This window comes from Myotis daubentonii, chromosome 3, assembly GCF_963259705.1.
Source record: "Myotis daubentonii chromosome 3, mMyoDau2.1, whole genome shotgun sequence".
In the NCBI taxonomy this organism is placed as follows: Eukaryota; Metazoa; Chordata; class Mammalia; order Chiroptera; family Vespertilionidae; genus Myotis; species Myotis daubentonii.
Genome location: NC_081842.1, coordinates 37,712,995 through 37,738,243, shown reverse-complemented (window position 1 = coordinate 37,738,243; position 25,249 = coordinate 37,712,995). Strand labels below are relative to the sequence as shown.

Sequence of the window (25,249 nt, the reverse complement as noted above, 5' to 3'; positions counted from 1 at the left end):
GACAATGTCTGACACATAGTAAGCCCTTAAGAAAAGTACGTTGAATGCATAAATAAATAAATAAATAAATAAATAAATAAATAAATAAATAAATCAGGAAAGAGCCTAAAGCAATGACTCTGAAGAGGAGACATCAAGCATAGACCAGAGGCCACACAAAGTGAAAAGATTCTCCATTCTTCTTTCATGATATTGAAATTTATAGCATCAACAACCCTAAAAAAGGATGACCTTGGTCCCATACAGTCCTTGGCCTTGACCCTTCCCCTTGGGGTTAGTGAAAGGAGAAATCAGAGCTCTGCCTAGAGATGGGAGTATGTGCAATAAATTTATTTTAAATAAACGCACACTCAAAGTATTGCTGGGAGTGCAGGAAAGAGCCAGAGAACGCACTTACTCCCTTCAGCCTTAAAATTAAAGGGGTCTTCTTGGCAGTGGGGCCCTCGGAGCTATTTACATTCCACACGAGCCACAGAGCCTGCCCTCCAGAGGAACTTGGCGCTGAGACTCAAAGAAGGTGACACTGAGAACGATAACTTCATACTTCCTTGGAGAGGGAGAGGGAGAGGGAGCGGGGAGGGAGGTGGGGGGAGGGAAGGAAGCGAGGGAAGGGTAGAAAAACAACAAAATTATCACAGCCATCAACTAATTCCTGGTGACGTAACCCTTAACTTATACTAGTATATGCTGGTAGCTTACTCAGTTCAAGAATAAGAAGAAAAAAGAAAGACATAACAATGACAGGGAACAGAGATTGAGAATTTGGCTATATCTATAAATTCATTGTGAAAGAATGAGGGATACTCTTCCTAACTCCATCTCAAGGGGAGAGCAAGGATTTGTGACCTGGATGTCATCTCAAGGAAGAGAGTTTTCAGAAGTGTAGGCTCTCAAAGTAACAGCTGGATTGTTCAAGAGGAGAAAAGCTCTGAAGTTTCTAGAAGGCAGGATTCTATTCCAGTGGACCTTGATGCCCCCCCCCTCCCACCCCCTACCCCTGGGGTCAATATGGGACTGCTAATGAGGTAACATGCAGCCTTGGTCTAAACCCTGGGCCCTGTGGCCCAGAAAGGATGAAACGTCACTTGGCCACAAGGGACACTAGACTTAAGCACCAAATCCACGTGCTTCTCAAGGAGGCACTTCAGCTGCAAGACCAGAGGCCCTTCCTCTGATTTTCTGGAAGGTATAAGACCCTCATTTTACTTAAATGACCCAAGGAAACTGCAGGGAAATAATGGATGAGATTAAATTCCTAACAACCTTTCCGGGGAGAGAAGGGAACAGAGCTGGATTTATTTGAACATGAAGAAATACAATGCTCCCCCATCTCAGAGTTGAGGCACAAATTCATGCCCATTTTTTGTTTGACCGAAGTTCAAAAACAAAATCTACCTTTTCCAACACATAACCAAGCCCCTGGATCTTTGTAAATGAACAGCAGAACTCCAAATGCTCCCAGGGTACCCATATTTGCCTCAGACACAGCAAGTCAGCTGGAAAACCAGCCAAGCTTGTTAAGTTCACTCAATTGCTAACCTTCCCAGAGCAGGAAGAATGTCTGTCTCAAGCAATTTCAGTTGCTGGCCTGAGATGACCCAAAGATGTCCTCCCTTTAATAACCATTTGAAAAGAGGGGGTGGGGGGGGGATTTGGAATCCACTCACCAAAATTCCCTCCGTGGACAATCACCCACTTCATGAAATAAATAGAAACAGTGGCTAATGTTTAAATAGAACCAATGTAACACGTTTATGTTAAAACGCATGTTTTCTTTTGCATTTGTTTTCTAAGAATATATTAATGTCTAAGGGTAGACATTTCACTTTTCTAGATAACAGGCATTCATTGGTTCTTGAATGTTTCACACAAGGCAGAATTTCTGGCTTATCGTGTTTGAGAGAAAGAAGCATTTTGGAATCAAAACAGAGAGGAAACTACAAAATGAATTCCATTGAAACATGAGCAAGCAAGCACATCTAAGCAGGTTTTGTTATGACTTAGCATTCAAGGGGGAAAAAATAACAAGCAAGTATCCAATTGTTAAATCAAGAAGACCTCAGCTCCCCTGTCCTTCAGTCAATTTGCCAAATTCCCTTTTTTCCCTTCTCCAATGCAATTTTTCACCATCCCATAACTTGAATCTGATTGATCACTTGGTCGCATCAGCCTGAACTCATTAGCCAATTAAATTAGAATGAAGCCATGGAGGATCCGTCTTGCTTAGCTTTGACAGGGCCATCCCGACCCTGCGTCTACACATTCCACCACACAGTCTCGTTGCAAATGTGATTTGCATGGGAAGTTTCATTGTTAGGGGACACATTGCTACTCAGAGGACTTCTCAGGACACAGTGTAGAGTGGGGACGGGTAGTAAAAACCAGAGCCATCTGACAAAAATAGGACGCCTTGTCACCCAAACCCTGAGGCAGCTCGCACATATGGTGCCGTATTTTAAACATGAAGAAGTAGATGCTGTCTTAACAGCCGGGTCCTGTCAGGACAGCAGCGCCTGGAGAGCCCTTCTTTCCTGGTGAATGTCGGGAGAGGAACCGTGCTCTGGGGAGCACGCTAATGGGTTCCTTGGCGAGGTTGCAACAGGCAGCATGTTTGCTTCTACAGGGATCCCCTGAGGACTGGGCTGAGATCCCTCTGTGTGCTGGAGGCATGGGGTGTCCTGGTGAGGGGCCGAACCAGTCTGTAGGCAGGGGGGTTTTCCCCAACTGGTGCACAGAGGCCCCTCGTTTGTGCAGTTTGTCTAAAGGGGATACATTCCCTTATCTGCAAAAAGCACCATGTATGCTAACAGCTTGGAAGCTGGATCAGAATTAGGTTGGATAATGATTTGTAGTCCAAAAACCTGGCAATGCTGAGACTGGAATAACTGTCACTTTTAGGGAGTCTCTTGAATTCACTTTGGCTACTAAAGGGTCTCTGCCCCACCCATCTGCAACCCTGAGATACTGGAGCTTTTGGGGGAAAGCCAAGCAGAGATTTGACACTAGCCCTGAGTTTCCTTCAAGATAACGGAAAAGTGTGGCGAGGAGGCAGGAGGGACTGGCATGTTTGTGTCTAAATTTTAACAAGTTTGCACACAGGAACTGTGTCTGATTCACTATTGTATTCTTAGTACCATGCACTCAATAAATCTGTGGAAGACATGCATTGAAATCCATTTTAGCCATCCATCTTATTTGTGTGTTCAGTAAAGGAGAGGTGGTTAAACCTATCTTTATCTTTTATATCCACAAAATCAAATCTTGGCAAATAAAACATTTTTGTGAACATTTTTCAAGATCTATTAAAGAATCATAGGACCTCAGAGTTAAGAATACCTTAATCCAACCCACTTAATTGCAAATGAGGCAACAAGGGTCTAGAGAGTTTAAGGGACTGTTGGGAGGCAAAGCCAGAACCAGAGCTCAGAACATCAAACCCCAAGGCTAAATGTCTCTCTCCACTGCTTCCAGGACTAAGAGAGCAGGCACATGTGCCTTTGACACAGAGCTGTCCCTACGTTAGGCATTGTCACCACGCCTGTGGCCCTTTGCAAGCACCATTCCCATTTTTCCAGCGCTGCCTCTGACACCACCACAATTCTCTACACCATACTATTCATCTTGGAATAATTTAAAAAAAAAATGTTAAGGGAAAATGAGTACTTTATCCTTAGAAATAAAGTCGGTGCCCAATCTGAACAACAAAATAAACAAAGTAACTGTATACTCTTACGCTTCACCACACACTGCTAGACTCATACATGGGTACGCAGATATCAGTCCCATAACATTTACTAGTATATATATATGGGCTCTAAAGAAAATACCAACGAGAAGCCTGTTACTTTCAAATACTTTCTGAAATGAACAGTGGAATAAAAAAATAAATACAAGATCATTGCAAGACCACAGAGCAGGTAAATGTGTCATGCACCATCCTGAACTTTGCAAGAGCTGGGCCAGAGCTGGAAGACACCAGGAAGCCCCCAGGGAGTCATGGCAGAGTGGTCTGGCTTTGCAAACATTGTATATCAGTCACACTGAGGAGACCCTGCATAAGGCAGGCAGGATGAAGGAAGAGTAATCCAGAAGTGCTTACTCGTCACCTGATTCCTCTCTTGTGGAAAGCATTCCAGTGACTGCGGCTGAACAACGCGGAAACTGTTTCTAAGGAACACTGGGTTCAGGAGAACCGGTGGACCCGCATTTAAAAGGGTATTTTGTCTAGGGAGTAATTACAGATTTTTCTAAGCTCCATGTCTAATGATTGGAATGCCATACGTACCAAAGGTCATTATAATAGATGGAGCATTTTAGTCAAATAATCACAAGACATTTCTTCCTCAGGCAAAAGGAGCCAACTGGTTGAATGTGTTGGGAAAGTGAAAATTCTGAACCTCAATCACATGGTGTCACACAGACATTTCTGGCTCAGGGTGAAACTGAAAAAATACAGTAAAGAAAAATCCACAATGAGCAGATTTATGAACTCAAAATGTCCATTTGCCTTCAAAAAGCCTTCTGGAAATAGATTTTTATTATAGTTTGGACAGTGTTCTATCTTCTGCAACTAGGAAGTTTAAAGGGGACAACCAACTATGAAGAAAAAGGTAATTTTATTATACCTTGATACCATTGTGTTTCTATTTACTATTTTCTCCACTGAGAACACTTAGTGCCTTGTATTGATCACTGTCAAGTGTGAATGCTCAAGATGCTACACAGAAGACATGATGAAAACTATCTAACTTGGCAGAGTGGAGCAGAGAGCAGTGCAGTTATCTGGTAAATTTAGGCAGCTTTCCAAAGCTGGAAGCATTTCCATCAGAAGGTTCCATCAGAAGCATGGATGTCTCAAGATCAAGGAAGAGGAAAGAAGGGGAGGATCTGGAAGAAACCTTTGTAAGTTGCTGTCCACAATTGAGTAGATATGATTTAAACTTTCTAAATCATATCATTACTCAGTTTATAAAAAATCAAGAATGTTAGGAAAAAGAGTTTGAGAGTAACAAGTAACTCCTGAAAAATAAAGTCAGTTCCCAATTTGAGCAACAAAATAAACAAAGTAGACCTGGATTATAACCCAAAAATATAAAACACATAACCACAAGAACACACAGATAGTAAATTTTAAAAGATTGAATGAATAACTGAATAGAGAAGAATAAACAAACTTCCCTGTAGAACAACTCTAAATAATTTATGTAGCTATTTGCCCTTAAAGAGGTGGAGCAAATCCCCCACTCTAAGAATGAGCTCTGTATAGTATCTTCCTTCCAAAGAGGACAGTGTGAAAACAGGAGGAAGAATAACTTACAGTGGAGAAATCTGTCAAATACTACCTCTGCTGGGTTATTAAGGCAAACATCAACAGTGGTTAAGTCTCATTGATAGCATGTCCCCTTAATAAGATGTGGTGAGTATGGTACTTAACTTCTGTGACTTTCTCCCCCAAATCCATCACCCCAGTCTACTCATGAGGAAAACGTCAGATACATCCCTATTGAAGGGTTTTTTACAAATTACCTGACCAGGACTCCCTAAAACTGAAAACTAAGAAAGTCTGAGAAACTGTCACAGCCAAGAGGAGCTTAAGGAGACATGGGTACTGAATGTAGTATGGTATCCCAGATGGGTTTCTGAAAAGGAAAATGGACTTTAAGAAAAAAGCTAGGAAAATGTGAATAAACCATAGACTTCAGTTTAAAATAATATATCAACATTGGTTCAAAATATGCCATACTAATATCAGATTCTAACATGAGGGGAAACTGGAACATTTATGCAAACTCTTATACTCTTTTCTCTTTTATTTATTTTTTTTGTATTTTTTAAACTACTCTAAAATAAAATTTTCTTTTAAAAAATAAAAAGGAAGTTGGCTATGGAAAAAACACACCAACATATATAATAAAAGGTGAGTATTAAAAGGGAATAGATGTTAAGTCAAAAGTAGAAACTCTCAACCCAGTGGAGCCTGCAGTATCAGCAATGGGGGGAGAACAAGGCAAGATTCATCTCTAAATGCCTGGGAGAACTGTTTGAAGCAGTGTGCTAAGGAGAGCTGGGAGGTATTCATAAGCACTGCCTGGGAGCCGGAAATAAGCAGGCGGTGGGTGAGGAGCAGGCCAGCGTCATAAACAGGACCCGCCATGGCATCTGCACCAGGACAGGACAGTGGTGGGTAAACAGAGTCCAGGTTTCTAACAAGACCTGTGTTATGTGTTCTCCTTGGAGTTTGTAATTTTTTTTCCTACAAAAAAAGAGTTACTTTTTTTTTCCCTACAAAACTGTCATGTTGTCACTTTTATAAAGGTTCTGTGTCTAGATACAGGCTGCCCTAGCTTCTCACTACCTTCAACTCTGCCCAAAAGCTTACCTAAAAGCGACTCCCCGCAATGCTGGATCTGCCCAGCCTGCTTTTTCAGCAGCAAATTCTTTATTTAGAGAGACTGAATCATCCATTTCTCACCTTTCTCACCAGCCAAGTATTTTTCACTTACTGTCAGCAATGGAGTGAACCCAGAGTCTATAAGGAAAAAGAGTCCATTTTTCACTTTTCCACTTTCGCCTGCTGAATTCAGAAATGCATTACAGCAAAAAGGAGGGTGTTTTTAAATGTAAAAATAGCATCGGTTAGTTTAACATTTTTTCTCCATTTTGTTAAATGCCTGCAGTGAGTCTCTGCTGCCTAAATAGAGACTTCTTCCCTGGAGGGAGCGTCTCTGTACTCCCCTAAGTATCAAGACTGCTCAGCAGGCTTGAGCTCCCCAATGGGTCCCGAGGATAGAAAGGTCATAGGCCTGCATCCAGGTCCCTCTACCACAAGGGCCTGACCCAAAGGTGACCTCAGCAGACCTGTTCTGCTAGACCTCAAAGATCTGGGGTGGGAAAGAGACAGAGTTTGAATGGCTGTGTCAGAGCTACCAGACAGACACACCTGTTCTCAAGAAACTAAACTTTATGAAACCAGTTTGTTCCAACATCTAAAAGACACTGTCAGAGTACCATTAGGTTCTTAGGTCTAAATTGAAAAAATAGCCAAGTAGGGAAGCCAAAGCAATTGAATAAGAGGAGAGTGACATTTATTTTATTTTTTATTTTTTCAATTAAAGTTTATATTTGATATAATTTTATATTAGTTTCAGGTGTACAGTATAGTGGTTAGACAATTATGTACTTTGCAAAGTGTTCCCTCTGATATTTCCAGTACCCATCTGGCACCACACATAGTTATTACAATATTATTGACTATATTACCTCTGCTGTATTTTACATTCCATGGCTATTTGTAACTATCAATCTATACTTCTCAATCCCTTCACCTTTTTCACCCAGTACCCCTACCCCAGTCCCTGGGATAAGCTTCAAAATGTTTTTACTTCATAGATAAGTATAAGCAGTCTCTAAATTACATACAGTTCACATACTATGCTGTTCTTCTACCTAGAAGGATTTCCCTTTGCATATCATCCTTCCACAAATAACTCAAAGGCCACCAACTCCTCCCGGGTTCTTCTTTCATCTCTCATTAGAACTAGTACATGCCTTTTCCAAATTCCTTAAGATATTTGCCATGTTCAACCTTACTTTTTATTAGAGTTACTCTATTTCTTATCTCCTTCTAAATTATACTTTCACTGATGGCAGGAAATGGACTTAATTTATTATTTATTCTCTACAGTTTAGCCTTACTCATAGTAAGTGCTTAAAAAATGCTTGTCGAGAAGGTTTGAGTGTGCACTTTCTATCAAATTAAGCTCCAAATTAAAATACCATTAGTTTCACAACTATTTTTTTATCATAAGGAGGAGACATTTTTAACTATACTTTTTTGAATTTTTGGTTCTTAATACTAAAATAAAAGGCTTTTTTGCCAAAATATTTTGCCAAATATTACAATTCATTGATATGTAGTTTCAAGCTAATCTTTTAAGTACAATGATTTTAAGGATTATCACATTTTTCCCCCACACAATCATAAATAGAAAGATAAACATTCATTTCAACAACTTTGTTGGAAATAAATAAAAATGGAAGAGTGGAAAGTATCTTTGCTTATATAATCAAAATATAAAAAAGAATAACATATTTAAATGTTTCGAGTAGATAGCACATATAAACACGGGGCTAAAAAGTTTCCATGTTTGCCCAATCCTGTCACTGATCAGTGGCATAGGCTATATTATTTCCTGACTGAAAATTTTAAGACAATCTGACATAGGATTAAGATATTATAGATGATAAGTCACCATCACCCTGTTTTCAAAAACCAAGAAGTATAGACACAATGTAAGACAGAGCACTACACAATTTAAATTCATGTGCTCTGAATTTCACCTTATTCCTCTAATGTAGAAAGTAGCCTACATTAGAATTGAAATTGACTAGGCGGACATTTCAGCTCCATGGTTATTACTGCTTTTAAAAGACTATAAAATAATGGGGGGGGAATCAATGAGAGAAATGAACTCCTTATTGGGGGGGAAATAAACTCTTTATTTGGAATTGTTTCCTCCCTCTGTGCCTGTCTCCATGGAGTAACTTTAGATGCCATCACCTGTCTGAGGGTGTGGGTACCTCCGTATGAAGGAGACGCACATGGGGAAGCTGGCCTTTGGCTTGAGACCTCTCCATCTAGTCTCCACTTTGATGGTCAAAGAACACTGCCAATGCTAGGACTGGATGGCGCCAAAGTTTCGGTTTAATGACCCATCAGGACTTATTGCAGGGGCTTGAGAAAGGAAGGCGGCAGCGGACGTCTAAGGCATCAGATCCTACAGACTTCTCAGTCCCAAGGAAACACCATTTAATACACTAGGCCATCCTGAGTTTCAAAATAGAAGCCTTGCTGAGTAGAAACTACTTCCTCATTTCCCCTTTTCCTAACCAAGAATTATTCTTCTTCCCATATCATAATGTCATTGCTTCCTCAATTGTTTTGTTTTGGGTTTTTGTTTTTTGTTTTTTTGCCAAAGCCAAACCTAGCTGTCATTCTCACCATCCACAATCATTCATACAACAAAAATTTCCAGAACACCTACCACAGTGGGGCTCACTGTGCTAGGTTTAGAAGACAAAGTGCTGAGCAAGGCAGATGCGATCCCTGTACTCATTGAGGACACAAGGAAAGAATGTGTGCCCTGGAATGGAGGGAATGATGACCCTTGATCAATTTCCTGATACAAGATGGCACATTTCAGAACGTTTCACACCATGTAAGACACTGGTGAGCACTGATAGAAAGTGAGATCCTCAGGGAAAGACCTCTGTCTACCATATAGAAAACCCCAGCCAGTGTGGCTCAGGGATTGAGCATCGACCTATGAACCAGGAGGTCACGGTTGGATTCCCAGTCAAGCACGTGCCCAGGTTGCTGGTTTGATCCCTGTTGGGGGGCATGCAGCAGCAGCCAATCAATGATTCTCTTTCAACATTGATGTTTCTATCTTTCTCTCCTTCTCCCTTCCTCTCTGAAATCAATAAAAATATATTTTAATAATATAATATAGAGCAGCCCTGAGACATGCATGATGCTGAGCTATAGGTTCAAAAGGTTGAAAAATAGAATATAGGCAGCAGAGCCCTGGGGCAATCCTCAAATTTATGGCTTCCACAGTGGGGTACATAGCAAACAGTCAAGAGTTCCTAAGGAGGTATAGCCCCTCCCAAAAAACACGAGTCACAGAGGTGGCTGAGAAGGGAGTCATCACTCGTGGTTCTGGGGAAGAGGATACAGATTGCATAAACCCTTCTTCATTTGTTACAAATGAGTAATCAATACCAATTTCTAAGAGGGTTGGTAATAGGAGTGTTAGGAATTAAATAATAGTTGTGTCCACACAAGAAGAGACAATATCCCATGTCTACTCATGAGAGTTGCCACAGGGAATGTGTAGTATAATTCTTTGGGAGACTGAAGAGTCTACAGAAGGAGCCCTCACTGTGAGAGTCATAGAGGTCAGGGAAGGAGAGGGAAATCTACGCCATGCTAATCAGCCAGGGACTTACGGAAAGCAGAAGGAAGGGAGGAAAATTCTGATTAGACAGAATTTTAGACCAAAAGAGACAAAGATTTAAACTACAAGTGAAAGCGGTAGAAGTGACAATAAAGTTTTCCATTAAAATCAGAAATAAGGACTAGATGTTTCAATTCAGCTACAAAGGAAGTTTCCGTTTTGCTCATCCAAGTTTGAGGACTATCGTTACTCACAAAACGCAATCCTTTTTAAACTGGCACCAAAGAACAGATACTCCCCCACAAATTTATTAGCAGTGCATGGCAGGATCAGACTAAATTCTAAGAGACACATCATAAATCCAAATTATCCTCTTTCTCAATACTTTGGAAAAATTATGGTAAACTTATATACAGAGATAGTAATGTGAACCGACGCAAGCTTTCATAATAAGAAACTACAGTGATGAATTGATTTGGGCAAAGCTTCTTGCAGGGTTTTTCTCTTTGCAATTTTTTTGTGACAAATGAATAATCCCCAGAAGTTTCTAATAGGACTAGCAATAGAAACTAAATAATGGTTGTGTCCACATCAGAAGAAACAATATCACAGTCTGCCCATTGGTGTTGCCACAGGGAGTCTGATGGGCGCGGTGGTTAGAACATGGACTCTAGTGTCATAGACCCTGAGCTCCAAGGGCAACTCAGCACTGACGTACACAACAGCATGGGCGACCCTCACATGCAATCATTATGATAAGTGAAAGAAGTTAGACTCAAAAGACTACACGCTGTGTTATTCCATTTAAATGCCATTCTGAAACAGGCCAATTGATAGCAGCAAAAATACCCCAGTGCAGTGGTTCTCAACCTTCCTAATGCCGCGACCCTTTAATACAGTTCCTCATGTTGTGGTGACCCCCAACCATAAAGTTATTTTCGTTGCTACTTCATAACTGTAATTTTGCTACTGTTATGAATCGTAATGTAAATATCTGATATGCAGGATGTATTTTCATTGTTACAAATTGAACATAATTAAAGCATAGTGATTAATCACAAAAACAATATATAATTATATATGTGTTTTCCGATGGTCTTAGGCGACCCCTGTGAAAGGGTCATTCGACCCCCAAGGGGTCGTGACCCACAGGTTGAGAACCACTGCCCCAGTGGTTGCTGGACCTAGGGCAGGAGCGGGAGTTGATTAGAAAGTCGCCCAGAGAGTTTGAAGGAGCCAGGCAGTGGAACTGTTCAATATTTATTTGTCACTAGTCACTTGTCAGAACTCATAGAAATGTACACCAAACAGAGTGAATGTTACTGGGTATATACCAAAAGATCTGTGTCTTAAAAACACTCCCATTTTGCCATTTAATGGCCAAAGGACCTCCCCCTAGTTATTAAATCTTTTTTAGCTTCAGATTCTTCATCTCAAAGATAAGTCCAAGAAGCTTTCTCATAGGAATATTAGTTAGATTTAATGAGTTAACGCAAAGAAGGCTCTCAGAACAGTTTGCCATATAGGAAGACCTTCGTAAGTAATAATCACTGTCATCATCATCACCATCATTCTGCCTGGTCTATGACAGATGCAATGGATCCTCTCATTCTTGGCCCTGATCCCCTCTTCACCCATGCACCCCTCCCCACATGCTGGGAAGATTGGCTGTTTTACTCTCACAACTGCTTTCCTCACTAGGAATTGCCCTCCAAGGCAGGCCTCTCAGCCAGTCATTGGCTATTGGTGGCCCCTGGGTGTAACCTTGGGTTGATGTGAAGATAAAAGCACAGCCTCTTGTCAAAATCAGGTACAACCCTGAAGGGCTAGTCCAGCCCCAGAACTTCGGGTAGGATTGGTTTGGGCCTCAACTGCAATCGCATTGTTGGTGGAATGCTGCTCATCTATGATGTCTTCTTTGTAGGCAGTAGAGAAAATAAGTGTGCAGACTCTAGAGCCAGACCACATGGGCTCATTCCTGGCTGGGCTGTGGCCATGGGATTTTAGAAGTCGCTTACCTTGTCTGTGGCTAAGATGTCTCATAGGGTTCTGGCAAGGATGAAGTGAACTAATAAATGTAAAAGCCCTTGGAGCAGAACCTGGCAAGTAGCAAACACTGAATTGTTCACTGCTGTTTTTCCCCAAGTCACAGTGATCCAGCCTTCATCTGCATTTCTGAGACCCTCACTAGCTGACCACTTGTTTTTGCTTAGCCCATTCCACAATATTATATTTTTAATCTCTATATATGTTTTTCTGTTGCCTTATCTCAACTAGAAGTGAATAGTAGCCCAATGTCTTTTAGTGTACACAATAGGGATTCAGAGAAATTACGGGATTTGCCTAAGATCACACAGCCAGACAGTGTCATGCAATTTGTTCTCAGAACTTGGGCTTTTCCCATTACATCATGCCAGTTATATAAAGAGCTGTTAAGAAAGCTGCTTCTTATACAGGTTTATTTATTTAAGTTTATGTGCTATGAAAAATACAGGTCTTAATATGGAGACAGTAATTATGTACACGTTGAAAGAATATTAAAGGGTTGTAGTTCAGCACCCTCTCCCTAATATTCTACATTCCCAACAAGTCATTGGTTGTCTTGCCTCTGAGTATTTTCAGGGACAAGGAACTCATAGCTTCCTGAGGAACCTTGGTATTGTGAGGCTCTCTCCATCAGAAGGAAGAGAAATTAAGCCTCTCTTCCTGACTAACACTTTCCCTCATTCATCCTAAGTCTGCTTGTGGAGCCACACCAAATAAAATATCTTTTATCCATGCACTAGCCCTCCAAATACTTGAAAAGAGTTATTATATTCCCATCCTTGTTTCCAAGCTAAATAATGCAGCTGTCTTCCACCCACCCTGCCTCACAAAGCTTGCAGTTACCTCTTCATCCTGTGTATGTGTCTCTGGACTCACTTCAGCTTGCCAGCATCCTGAAATACAATACCTAAATCTAAACACAGATTCCCATCTCTGAATTGAGCAAGTCGAGGGGCGGGGGATGACAATTAAACCCACATTGATATAAACTATGCTTTCATTAATTTAGCCAAGAAATCCTACCTTTGTATAGAAGTCATGTCACCCTGGGGACTCATATGGAACTTATCAACTAGACTCACCAAGTATTTGTTCTGTCTACTTTCCCACTCTACACTATCATATCATTGAGCTGTTTTATTGTGATTATCCACTAAGTTTTTTTCTGATAAATATAACTCATTACTGTCAATATGTCAGGAATATTTTGTCAACTAATCTTCATCTAAAGGGTGTCCCAAAATTCATGCAAGAAGTAATTTTTATAGAGAACACAGGTTTATAATTTAAAAATTATAGATTTTTATTGATTCATAAAGCATACAGTATAGGGTTATGTATGGAATAGCATATAGGGTAAATGGCCTCCAAAGCTTTGCTGGCACATACACACTCTTTTGTTGAAATTTTCCATTACCGTTTTGCATAAATGTGGCTGAATTTCGATGAGGCTCATTTTCATCCTGATGGCTTAGTTAATCGACACAATTGTCACATTTGGGGTTCCAAAAATCCACAAGTGATTGTTGAGAAACAAATGTATCCACAACGTGTCACTGGTGCGGATTTTGGGCTGGAGGCATCATCGGACCATTGTTCTTCGAAAATGCAGCTGCTCAGGCAATAACAAAAGAGTGCGTATGTGCCAGCAAAGCTGTGGAGGCCATTTACCCTATATGCTATTCCATACATAACCCTATACTGTATACTTTATGAATCAATAAAAAATTTACAATATTTAATTATAAACCTGTGTTTTATATCAAAATTACTTCTTGCGCGAATTTTGGGACACCCTTTAAAACATTAACTTCTACCAATTGGGATCCATTTGAAAATTTGATCAACATGCAATTGAGGTCTACCTCTAAAACCTTTATGAAAATAATGGCCTGCAATGAGAATGGCATTGAATAGTTTGCTAAGAGGCAATGAACCGTTGAGTGAAATTCACAAGATCTTCTTCAGACCAGCCCTGAGGACTATGAACTACCCAGAGAGAAGGCACAGCCTGTGCACAGCGGTTAATGAGAACAGGACACATTTGAAAAACAAACCCCTGCACTAGAAGGAAGAAGAATGAGGGGAGAAGCGCAAAGAGGTTTGAGGCTGGAGAGATTAACAGGGGCCAGGCCTCGTTGGGCATGCTAGGGAATTTGGGACTCATGCCAAGGGCAATGGAGACACATTGACTGATCTTAAAGGAGAGCAACATGATTGAACTTTCATTTTACAAAGATCACAGGCAACACTGTCCTGGGGGCTCCTGCTGAAGCAGGGAGGTAGGGAGAGTGGATCTCTAAGGTTCTGTCTGATAGAGTCTGTAGTCTATCACCTCGCTAATCAAGGAACTCAAAAGAAGGTGGCTTCTTTGGGGAGGATCTGCACTTTCCCTTTCCTCATAAAATCATCTGGACTCATCATTTACAGTGTGTGTGCATGTGTGTGTGTGTGTGAGACAGACACACACACACACACACACACACACACATACACACACAGAGACAGAGAGAGAGAATGGATGGGGGAATAACATCACAATATCCAAGCACCTTCGCGTGTCATGGTAGACTAGGTTGTCACTGTCATTGTTATTCTTCCTGCTCAGCCAAGCTGCTGAGAACAGAGCCCATCAGTGAGCCTAATTCATAAGCTACAAAGTACAGAAACTCCAGCTACCAATGTTGAAAGAATGAAGGAAGCGGCAAAGGGTTGACAGAGACTTGATTAAAATTTCAATTTTACCAAGCATCATGTCCAAAAAAATGTAGCCAATGATAGGGCCTAAATTCAGGATTCCTTGTGTCACTTGTTAAGAAAGTTATCTATAACCTGTAAGCAAGGACAAGAGGATAGGTGCCCATTGTTTCAATGTCACACTGAAACAGTGCTGACCAGGCCCATCCAAGGATGACTTCATTTTCTAAAATAATCTACCAATGTTTGCCTTTGCTCATTAAAAATTAAAGGCTCCAGCTCTGTGAAGTTACATGCTGTTGTATAGACCTGTGTCTGATACAGAAGCAATATTTTCTGCCCAAGAGAAAAAATCACCCCAAATATTATGGTTTATTGTACTGTTGGAGATTAAGCAGTTTGTTTTTAATGTAGCAATCTAATTTATTACAGACCTTTGTTACATTGCCTATAAATACCCAGCTCTTCAAATGCTCTTTGAACCAGCCTTATGATTGTACTGTTTTCCTCATTAATTAATGAGTTCGATAAAATCTTTGCCATGTGTTTATTCTATACTTGTATGAAAGTCATGTTTTACCTTCTGTCAGTTATACTTGGACATTCTTAGCACTAGATAATTTAGTGTAATTCTTCACTGTACCCTGTCTTGTTGCTGGGTTTTAAGATCATTGTGGGGGGAGGGGGACATGTGATTTTTTTTTTTTTTTTTAGTGTGTGTCTTTCCTGGCCTTTCTTCATCTTGTGATGATAATATCAATTAGAGCAGCCCTGAGCAGATTTGTATATTCTTACTTCTGGAATCTAAGACAGTGACAACACATAGGAGAAAATAGCTGTACCTGAGGCAGAAGCAAAGCCAATATATGGCTTTTCCTTTCAGCCACTTCCTCATTTTTATTGCTGAACATTCTCCCAAAGCAGCAAAAAAAAAAAAAATTCACAGAAATGTCTTCCAACTGGTGAGGGAATTCCTGTCCATTTGACCAAATGGAATATATTTAAAACCAAATCAGAATGACCCTTACAGCCCCTCACAAAGCTTGCAGAGTGGGGGTCTGGAGTCACCCCTCTTGTTCAGTCTTACAAAGTTCTTACACCGATGGGTTTCGCACCCGGTGCACTAGGCATGCATGAGAGCAGGTATAGGAGCTCGGCACAGATAGAAGACTGTTTGCTTGATGGTGGGTTCTGACAGATACATGAAAATCAGTAAGAAAAATAAGGGACTGGATTATAAAACATTTCCTCAAAACCTAATACCGGAAACAACATTTGCTTCGTTTCCTGTAGAGATTTATTATGCTTTCCAGTGAAACAAATAGTGGTATAGATATTAATGACTGTCACATGAATTTCCCATATACTTTGAGTCTGCTGTTTTTCCCTTATGTTAAAAAAAAAAAGGCTTTATCCCTTAACTACCATGTAAAGTACAGAGAGCAAAAGAGCAACCCTGGTTCGTTACCATCATGCTAATTCACAATTAAATTGCGCTTTTTGTCTAATGCCACTTAGAATCACTTGGTCTTCTTAAAGTCTGTTATCTGGGTCTGTGTTGTTTTTTTAAAAATGCAATATTGATTTTCATAACCCAGATTCGCCATGATTTTGATTGTTAGCATACATTTCATCTCCTTTTTATGCCGGAAGTATTTCCTGTTTCAAAACCATTCAGCCAGTACATATTATGCTGTTCTTTTTCTGGCTTTTATGGGATCTGACAACTTGAGCCCCTACTATCAAGGTACATTATGGCACAAAGTGTGATTCTCAAACAGGGATGTACGAAGGCTACCGGTAATATTACAGCGGGAAATCTTTTGTATTGATTTCTGAAAATATCTCTGAGAGATGCTGCTGGGCCAAAGAGCCTCCTAAAACTGCAGCTCTAGAAAAACCCAGAGTGGATGTTTGTTTCCCCCATAGCAGCTGTCTGAGTCCCTGTGACAGCGCCCATGTTTAGGTTGCCAGCCTCCCGGTGGTCTGGGTGGCAGTGGGGGATGGGAGGCAGTGGAAGGGATTAGGCTCTGCAAATGGAATCCCCCTGATGAAGAGCCTGGGACACAGCCCAGGGGACTGACCTGGTAACAGAGGAAAGAAGCTGAAAAGGGATTGACTACCTCCCGTTTAGTAAATTAGCTGTCTGAAAAGAACCTGAATTGCGAGGAGAAGCAGTTTTCTCTCCTCTGTATTGTCTGTGATTTCATTTATTTACTTAATCACTTCAGCACCACCCGGATTCGGGAACCACTGGGGGAGGCCTAGAGTGATTTCAGCAGTGCTCCATTGACCACCCACCCCTGATCCAATTTGCTTCTCGCTGTTCCAGGTCTGTTTTTAGCTCCCATACAATTAGGCAGGAGCACAGAAGCTCTCCCAGGCCGAGCCCACGCTCACTGCAACCTTCATCTCACAGTGAGAGGGAGGGAGCAGGAGACCAGGTGACCTTGGCCATGGCCCACACTCCAGCTTTCTTTCAGCTGAGATCCAGGAGGGGATAAAAGAAGGAGAGGTTCCACAGTCCTTCCAAATGCACCCTCCTGCCTTGTCACTCAAAAGCTCCCCCAGCCCATTTGGAAGGAAAGGCTGTGGGCCCTATGTCTTTGGAGAGCAGCGTGTTATTCTTATTAGAGTAAATAGGGGAGGAGCAGGTGTGGTCCGGGCAAGCAGCATGTGCAGCCGCGCATATTGAAAGCGGTTATCCATTTCCTGTGGGTGAGTCTATGGGGAGCAAATTGCCCACTCAGAGGGCACAGGGTACCATGCACAAATAAAAGGTAATTAGGATCAATATCTATCATAAGCCTAAGTAAGGTGGAGTGGCTGTTCTGAAGCTGCAGACAGAACGGTGTTGTTAATCCAGCCAGTGTTTATTAAGCATTTTTATGAGCTGGGAACACAGAACACAAAAATGACCAATCACAAGGCCTGGTCCCTGCCTTCTAAGCACTTGTGGTCAAATGGATAATGTCATGGGATGGAACTACATTTAACTTGAGGTTGTATTCTAAAGTCAGCTCTAAGAACAAAAATTGAAACAAATCTTACGCAAAATTTCACTTGAAAAATCCTTTAAGAAAGGGCTGGGTTTTCCTCCTGTGTGAGAAGTGATTATTCTTTTGATTTGGGTCCCTGGTAAAGCAGTTGTCTGGCTGCAAAGCATACGAGGTTCATATTATGTGAAAAGAAGTAAAATACTTCAACCTAGATTCTTCCTCAGCATGGTGAGAGACCCAGCAATGAAAGCCGTAGAAACTGATATCAGCTACAAAGCATGAGACTTACATCTCCCAACTTAAACCCACTCCTATTTCAATAGAAATATGCTTTGTCAGTAGCATTGCCTCCCTTTGCCTTGCTTTTCCTCTTTCTTGGCCTTTTGACCTCTCTCTCCTTGCCTTCTTCTCAGTATCCCTCCCCCCTTTTGTCCTTGGTTTATAGGTCAAAATGCATGAGTTAAAAGCATATAAGGGGCAACTATTCTGGACCTCATTAAATAATGTGATAATTGCTATGACACAATAACAGTTGAACCAAAATATTGCAGACAGTGGTTTTATGGCACATGCAGGAGTTAACCTGCTCTGGATTAATTCCAGAGGGACAATATAATCGAGAATGACCAAGAACTTGTGGGTCACCAGGGAGACTGCCAAGGCCTCGCTGAGGTTCCACCCTCTCTGTACAGCTGGGTTTGGACCCCCGTCACCAGTGATGGTAGCCCACTGTGTGCCGGAAATCCTAGTGTCACGAGTCTTCATTTATGACAGTGCCATATTTTTAAAAAATCATATGTTCATTTTTAAACTCCTTTTGGAGTAATTCCATTATGTGGATGCTTTTGATCTTCTTTTTATAGAAGAAGTGCTATTAAAACCACCAAGAAGCCAGCAGAAAATTCCGCCTGGAGGGTAAGTAAGTGAAGTCTTCATAGAATAGGTAATCTTTGAACTTAGCCTTGTAGGAATGGGTTGCAGAGGACTCAGGTGGGTGGAGGAGCAGTTCATTGCTGGCGGCAGAAGGACCTCTGGCAGGATTTGCCCCAATCACTAAGAGAGCAGCAACCGCTCTGGGGCCCAGGAGCCCTGAGAGTGCCCACCTTCAGGCAGAGGCTGAGAGAGCAGAGCGATGTCAGAAATTTGTGTTCCTTGGGAAATATCCAATTTGTTGAGATAAAAAGAGCCAGTGTATTTTCCAGCCCAGGCTACCTGGGAAGCTCCAGGTCAGACCATAGCATATTAAAGTTAAAAAGTTAAATTTATAACTAATGAGGAATGTTATTCAAGGATTTGTGTATTTTCTGACTTTAAATGGCAACTGGAAACTATATAAGCCAGGCTTGAGAAGAAGTTATGGAAGGATGGTGGAAGTTTCAAAAAAGTAGAGATAATTCACTGGCACAAGTAGCCTTTGCTATCTACCTACAGTACCCATCAGAAGGCAAGGCATTGTTTCATCTTTAATGTTGGATCTGTACCCATTCTCATAACCCCTTCTACATCAGCCAAACTGTGATTAGGAAACATGTCTAGCCCAGCTGGTATGGCTCAGTGTTTGAGCATAAACCTACGAACCAGGAGGTCATGGTTTGATTCCCAGTCAGGACACATGCCTGGGTTGTGGGCTCGAACTCCAGTAGAGGGCATGCACGTATGATTCTCTCTCATCATTGATGTTTCTCTCTCTCTCTCTCTCTCTCTCTCTCTCTCTCTCTCTCTCTCTCTCTTTCTCTCTCTCTTTGTCTGTCTCTCTCTCTCTCTCTCTCTCTCTCTCTCTCTCCCCCTCTCCCTCCCTCCCTCCCTCCCTCCCCTTCCTCTCTCTGAAATCAATTAAAAAAAAACCGTTTTTTTTTTAAAGAAAAAAGAAACACGTCCAGTCTGTTGTTCTGCTAGGTAAACCATGGTAAGAGGCAGGAGAGCAGCTAGCTGGGATGTAACAAGTGTTAGAAGAATTGGGCTATAGGAAAGGGATTTGGCAGGCTTTCTCTATCCTGAGAGGAGATCCGAGTCTGAAAGGAAGCCCATGGCATGGAGGGGATTCTTATCAGGGGAGGGCTGTAGGTGTGATGAGAACACTTGATAAGTTCCAGTTCGGCTACTCTAATAAGGGGCAACTTTGAGCTTATTCTCATGTCAGTTTCCTCATCTGCAATTTGTGGGTAACAATACTCCAATACTCACTCTATACAAGTACTGTAAGAACAAAGCAATGGAATATGGAAAACCCTAGCAATACGTGCTTAACTCAGTGGTATGTGCTCAGCAAGTAGTCGGATTAAGGTTTTCTAGAAGAGAAGAGGGTGCCCTTAGGCTTCAACGGCAGTGAAAAGACTTTGGTATGATTAAATGACAGCTACGCAACTCAATGAGGAGAGAACGGATTCTGCCTGCTTGTCACCACTGGATACCAAGTGCCTTACACAGTTCCTGGCACATAGTGGCTCAATAAATTTTTTTCTTTTTAATTTTTTATTCTCTTTACCTGCTCCTCCTAATGTTAACATCTGATGTCGCCAATACAATTAGCAAACCAGAAGTAAATATTTTTGAATGAATGTTGAACATTTTTAAATAATTAAAAATATGGTTATTAGCAGTAGCTCTAGAATGACATCTTTCAGGAAACCAGGAATAAAACGTCTCTTTGGATCATGTACTCCTAAGTATCAGGATTCCAAAATTATTACTGAGAGGAAGAACCAGTTCCTTTCATTAAAGTGGTGGCTTTAATCCAGATCCACTGAGGTGGAACTGTCTAACCACCAGATGTAAAGTGTAGGAGCTTTCCTTCGATTTGATCCTTTTTGATTCATCGGCGTGTGGGGCTCAAGATTCATGGTAAAGAAACAGACTTCAGCTTATTGAGCAGACCAGGATTTACAACAACAAAATATGATCGGTGCAAATTATGTAGAACATGAGTTATTCTTTCTATGGCCGATGAAGGACACTTTTCACATCATAACCCTTTGTTACAAATGTCTTCATATGCTGGATAGACATTTATCACACCCCCACCAAATTTCACGAAGGGACATTAAGTCAGGGAGTTACCTAATTTGTGTCAACAAGGAGGAAAAGATGTGTCAACAACAGCGTTTTTCCCATCCCAATGACAGGTTAGCACTTCAACTGTTGCTGATCCATTGGAATTCCCTGCTTTATCTTTCACTGAAATGGTTTTTTGTTGTTTTTTTCCTGTTGAAGTAATAAACTGGAATCAGTGGGGCAGGATAGGGCATGACAATTAGTGGCAACAAATGTCATCTGCAATAATGGTCCTTGGTACACTTAAATCCATTTATCCAAAATCAAAAGAACTATTTTTTAAAGATTCACAATAATAATTAGAATTTAAAGTCACAAGACTTTAACCTTCACATAAAATAAATTAAATTATGCTCAGTTTAATTTTAGTGTTACATGATATGTTTAAGCATTTTTTTTATTATGAATGAGATGGAGGGTAGCTTTCTGTTAAGCAAAATAAACATTTCCAAACATTCTAGAAAAATGAACATTTTATCTGTGTGTTTTTTTTTTTTCTTTCTCTCTCTCTTTGTTCCTCCTGTTCTTTCATTTGCTTTTGCTTTTCCTTCTCTAAGGTGATTTTCAATGCTTCTGCTTCCTCAGATTTTCTGCAGAGACACCTTGCTTATTGCTGATAACCCTGATAAGCACTTGTCCACAGGTAACACGCTCATGAGAACTGAGGGATCATTCTCCACTGAGTCAGAGTCAGAGAATAACCACACAGCCCTGGGGAAAAGAAAAGCAGGGTGGTCTCCATCTCACTCACCTGTCATAAAACTATGGGCACGCGTTTAAAAGTCTTGAGGTATTAGCAGCTTTTTCTGAAAAAAAAAAAATAGGAATAACAACATCTCCTTTGTCTGAGGCTGTTTTCTGGAGATCTTTATAGTTATAATTAGAAAAATTTCCCCACCCTATTTCTTACACTGATCTTGGGCTTCTAGAACTTCTACAGGAAGACAACCAGTGGGTCACTGCTATCTAATAGTAACTCAGGTACTTGGAATTCACTTGCTTTGAATGACTCTAAAGTATTCTTCTCTTCAACAAAAAATAATTAGAAATATATTTTCTTAATATTTTCTCCTTTATATAAATTCAGTTCCTTAATATAATTTGCATGTCTTTAACATTCTGAAAAAAAAATGTTAATATACTTTTACAATGTTATGCCCAATTGTTATTTTGAAAAAAAAAAAAAGTCAGTCAGGGCAAATAGGAATTGAGCCTCTAACACTCGCAAATATTCTTTGAGTACCTAGTGCTGCTATGTGAAGATCCTCAACAAATATGAAACTTCATGATATCAAAAACTTTACAACTCATCTGTGCAGATAATATTCGTTGGATTTTAGTCTGAAAAGGGAATACAAGATCACCACTTTATAGATGGAAACAGGAAATAATTTACTATCAAGAAAATAAAACTGAGAAGAGAAAAGGATGGTTTGACCACCAAAGAAATAAAGTGCCTTCCTTCCTTCTAGACTCGGCAAAGTCATATCACCTTGCATTTGGAAAAATCCAGATAAGCATCCAACAGTTATTATCAGCAGATGACAATGTAGAGTATTTTAGTACAAGCTTCAAGTGGCTGGCTGTGGGCAGCTAAAAAAAATAAAGTGCCTCAGAGAGGACTTGCTACACGCCTTCTAGCATTTGATGCATATGATGGATGGGGAGGGCCAGAGCAGACGCGCTGAGGCAGAGGAGCCAAAGGGATCTTAGTTCAACACGGTCAGGCAAGGCCTGTGACAGCTGTAAAACTGGGACTCTTAGATCATAAAATGGCACAGCCTCAAGGTCATATGAGAGTGAGTTGTTTTGTTTCTGTTGTGTTTTTCAGATATGGCTGGCTATCCATATTTGACACAACCAATTCATGATGGACTTATTACGTGGTATGTTCTATTAATTCAACTTCTTACTCTAACTTTTCTAAAATATGCTTGTGGCGTATTGTTTATATTCCCAGGAGTAGTGCAAAAGGAAAATGGGACCACCTGACAATTTCCCAGGAAAGCAATTATCTGTTGGATGTATAAGGACCAAGTGCCACAGGGATGTTACTGCCTGAGGACTGAAAAATAGCAGAAAAGACCCATAGATGAAAGAATACTGGAATGGTAAGATGACATAATGGGACACATCTGGGTGATTAAAGAGGAGAGAAATACATTCCAGATGAGCTATAAAAAGATGAGAGGCCATACCTGAAAATAACCCTATCTAATAAAAGAGAAACATGGTAATTGGCGTACGACCGCTACCCTTCCCATTGGCTAATCAGCGAGATATGCAAATTAACTGCCAGCCAAGATGGCAGCCAGCAGCCAGGCAGCTTGAAACTAACATGAGGCTTGCTTGCTTCAGTGACGGAGGACTCCAACGTTCCCCGCCTGCCTTGCTGGCCTCTGAGCCTGCAGTTTAAGAAACATTGTAACAAATATAGAAGCTAAACAAAACCTCAGAATCCTGCTTTCAGCGAACTGGGATCTCAGAGCTAGAGTTATACATTGTTTCGATTATAGAACCAAAACAAACCAGATACCTGCTTTCAGGAGTGGAGGCCTAAGAGCGGGAGCCTCAGAGATAAAGCTGGCCCAGAATAAAAAATAAAAGAAAAAAAGAAGTAGTTGGGAGCTTCCGTCACCCGCCAGCCTGTAAACAGCCCTTAGCCCCTCACCCAGACTGTCCAGGCACCCCAGTGGGGACCCCCACCCTGAAGGGTGTGTGACCAGCTGCAAACAGCCATCATCCCCTCACCCAGGCTGGCCAGGCACCCCAGTGGGGACCCTCACCCTGAAGGGTGTGTGACCAGCTGCAAACAGCCATCATCCCCTCACCCAGGCTGGCCAGGCACCCCAGTGGGGACCCCCACCCTGATCCAGGACACGCTTCAGGGCAAACCAGCCGGCCCCCACCTGTGCACCAGGCCTCTATCCTATATAGTAAAAGGGTAATATGCCTCCCAGCACTGGGATCAGCGGAGCCACAAGGCCTCCCGGCACCAGGATCAGCGTGACAGGGGGCAGCGCCCAAACCCCCTGATCGCCCTGGGGCTCTGTGTGTGACAGGGGGTGGGGCCACAACCTCCCTATCTGCCCTGCTCTGTTCGTGACAGGGGAAGGCGCCCCAACCCCCTGATCAGCCCTGCTCTGTGCCTGATAGGGGGGAGCTCCCCAACCCCCTGATCGCCCTGCAGCTCTGTGTGTGACAGGGTGCAGCACCCCAACCCCCCCCACCCAGGGGCCCTGCTCTGTGTGTGACGGGGTAGAGCCATAACCTCCCCATCAGCCCTGCCCTGAGTGTGACAGTGGCGGTGCCCCAACCCCATGACCGGCCCTGCTCTGTGGGTGAGAGAGGGCGGCGCCCCAACCACCCCCCACGGGCCCTGCTCTGTGTGTGACGGGGTAGAGCCATAACCTCCCCATCGGCCCTACCCTGAGTGTGACAGGGTGCGGCACCCCAACCCCCTGATCTGCCCTGCTCTGTGTGTGACAGGGGGCGGTGCCCCAACTCCCCTATTGGCCCTACTCTGTAAGTGACAGGGGGGAGCTCCCCAACCCCCTGATCGGCCCTGCTCTGTGCATGACAGGAGGAGCTCCCCAACCCCCTGATCAACCCTGCTCTGTGAGTGACAGGGTATGGAGCCCCAACCCCCCTGATGGGCCCTGCTCTGTGCGTGACAGGGGGCAGCGCCCCAACCCCCCTGATGGGCCCTGCTCTGTGCATGACAGGGTACAACGCCCCAACCCCCCTGATTGGCCCTGTGTGACAGGGTAGAGCCATAACCTCCCATCAGCCCTGCCCTGAGTGTGAGAGTGGCGGTGCCCCAACCCCCTGATTGGCCCTGCTCTGTGGGTGATAGAGGGTGGTGCCCCAACCCCCTGATGAGCCCTGCTCTGTGTGTGAGAGGGGGCAGTGCCCCAAACACCTGATTGGCCCTGCTCTGTGAATGACAGGGTACAACGCCCCAACCCCCCTGATTGGCCCTGCTCTGTGCGTGACAGGGGGTGGTGCCACAACCTACCCATCGACCCTGCCTTGAGTATGACAGGGGGCGGTGCCCCGACCCCCCCATCAGCCCTACCCTGAGCGTGACTGAGGGTGGCATCGCAACCTCCCGATCCGCCCTGCTCTGTGCATGACGGGGGGCGGCGCCCCAACTCCCCAATCGGCCCTGCTCTGAGCCCAACCAGGGGCTGCACCTAGGGATTGGGCCTGCCCTCTGCCACCCAGGAGCAGGCCTAAGCCAGCAGGTCGTTATCTCCTGAGGGGTCCCAGACTGCGAGAGGGCACAGGCCGGGCTGAGGGACCCCCTCTTCCCCCGAGTGCACAAATTTTTGTGCACCGGGCCTCTAGTAGAAAATAATCTTGGATGTAAACTGTCATTGAAAATTTTTTAAAAATTTAAATAATAAAGATGAGAGGCCAAAACCCATGAAGAAGAATTAAGCATTAAAGAAGTGGCAGCAGCTCTGAGTTCGATAGGTATTGAGATGTGTTCTT

The 25,249-nt window shown here is 42.4% G+C and overlaps 1 long non-coding RNA gene across 1 annotated transcript in view; it reads right to left on the bottom strand.

Annotated features, from left to right (window-relative positions):
* LOC132230126 (uncharacterized) overlaps nucleotides 1–25,249 on the bottom strand; it is a 463,598-nt gene that overhangs the window by 70,198 nt on the left and 368,151 nt on the right. The gene's annotated exons all lie outside the window — the stretch shown is intronic.